We start from the raw sequence: 2,419 nt of genomic DNA on the forward strand, positions 1-2,419 counted from the left end.
AACGGCATTTAGAACTCATGAGGGTCATTATGAATTTTTGGTCATGCCTTTTGGCCTTACCAATGCACCTTCAACATTTCAAGGTTTGATGAATTCAATTTTCAAACCATTCCTTAGAAAATTTGTGTTAGTATTTTTTGATGATATACTAATCTACAGCAAGTCTTGGAAGGATCATGTTGAACATGTTGACAGGGTGCTACAACTATTGGAGGAGAAACAATTATATGCAAAAAGATCCAAATGTTTCTTTGGAGTCTAGGAGGTGGAATATTTGGGTCATATTGTATCTCATGAAGGAGTTAAGGTAGACCCTAGCAAAATTAAAGCCATTAAGGAATGGAAAATCCCCACATCCATAAAGCATCTGCGAGGATTTCTTGGGTTGACAGGGTATTATCGCAAGTTTGTTAAGAATTATGGGAGAATAGCAGCACCTCTAACAACATTATTGAAGAAAGATTCATTTTCATGGACTCCGGAAGCAACAAAGGCCTTTGAACATCTTAAAGAGGCAATGTGCCAAGCACCGGTCTTAGCTACATCGGACTTCACAAAAACCTTTATTGTGGAATGTGATGCTTCAGGAAATGGAATTGGTGTTGTTCTAATGCAAGATGAAAGACCCATTGCTTTTGAAAGTCGTCCAATCAAGGGAAAGTTTTTAAGCAAAGCTATTTATGAGAAGGAAATGTTGGCAATACTCCATGCACTTAAGAAATGGTGACCCTACCTAATGGGAAGACACTTCAAGGTAAAAACGGATCATGATAGCCTTAAATACTTTTTAGAACAAAGATTATCCTCTGAAGAGCAACAAAAGTGGGTCACAAAGATGTTGGGTTATGACTTTGAAATCATCTACAAAAAAGGGAAGCAAAATGTGGTGGCAGATGCACTCTCAAGAAAGGATGAGGATGTGGAAGCATTGTTGTGTGCCATTTCTATTATCCAACCAGATTGGATAAACGAAGCAAGGGAGGAATGGAAGAATGACGAAGAAGTGTGGGCACTTATTCGAAAGCTACAACAAGATTCCAGTACTTCTGATACATTTAGCTAGCAAAATGATTCGTTATGGTACAAAGATCGCTTATACCTCTATAAGAATTCCCAACTAAAACAAAAGATTCTTATGGAATTGCACACTTCTCCCTTAGGAGGGCACTCAGGATTTTTAAAAACTTACCACAGGGTTAAGAAGGAATTTTTTTGGGATGGCCTTAAATCATATATTCAAAAGTTTGTGGCGGAATGTTTGGTTTGCCAACAAAATAAAGTTGAAAAAATTAAGACACCGGGTCTATTACAACCTTTATCCATTCCAAGCCAACGTTGGGAGGAGGTTTCAATGGATTTTATCACAGGTTTACCCAAGTATGAGGGAAAGAGTGTCATCATGGTGGTAGTTGACAGACTTACCAAGTATGCACACTTTTGTGCATTATCACATCCATTTAAAGCCAGTACAGTTTCTACTGCATTTATGGAAATAGTTCAAAAGCTACATGGAAACCCAAAGATTATTGTAAGTGACAGAGATCCCATTTTCACTGGAAATTTTTGGACAGAATTATTTTCTTGTCTTGGTACTTAGTTAGCTCATAGCTCATCTTATCATCCTCAATCTGATGGGCAAACTGAGATAGTAAACAAATGTTTGGAAGGATATCTTCGTTGCTTTGTATCTAATAAACAGACACAATGGGTCAAATGGTTGCCTCTGGCGGAATGGTGGTATAACACTTCCTTCCATACAGCAACAAAAGTGACCCCATTTATGGCACTTTATGGGTATCAACCACCATCTATCACATCATATTTAAGAGAAAATTCTAAGGTTCAGGCAGTGGAACATCACATCGAACATCAACAACAAGTCCTCCAACTCTTAAAGGATAACCTCGTGTTGGCACAAAATAGAATGAAACAACATGCAGATCAACATCGCAGTGAAAGAAGTTTTGATGTAGGTGATTGGGTATCCCTACGGCTACAACCATATAAGCAAATATCCCTAAAGCAAGCTAAGAAGGATAATAAATTATCACCAAAGTATTATGGTCCGTACAAGGTGTTGCAAAAGATTGGTACTACGACATACAAATTGGAGCTTCCTGCAGCTTCTCGATTGCACCTAGTTTTCCATGTTTCATGTTTAAAGAAGGTTATAGGCGACAAGCTCCCAATTCAAACAATATTGCCAGAACTTGACAAGGAAGGAAAAATTATATTGGAACCGGAAGCAGTCACAGAAACAAGAACTCGACAGCTACGAAATCGATCAATTTCAGAGTATCTTATCAAGTGGAAGAACTTATCCGCTGAAGATTCCACATGGGAGGATGAGAATTTTATGCAGAAGTATCTAGAACTACTCAAGCGTTGAGGACAACACTTTTTTGAAGGAGTTGGGCAT

Source organism: Pinus tabuliformis, chromosome 1_1 (assembly GCF_031772625.1).
Source record: "Pinus tabuliformis cultivar Carrire ecotype Pingquan chromosome 1_1, CPIR1, whole genome shotgun sequence".
NCBI classification, from domain to species: domain Eukaryota; kingdom Viridiplantae; phylum Streptophyta; class Pinopsida; order Pinales; family Pinaceae; genus Pinus; species Pinus tabuliformis.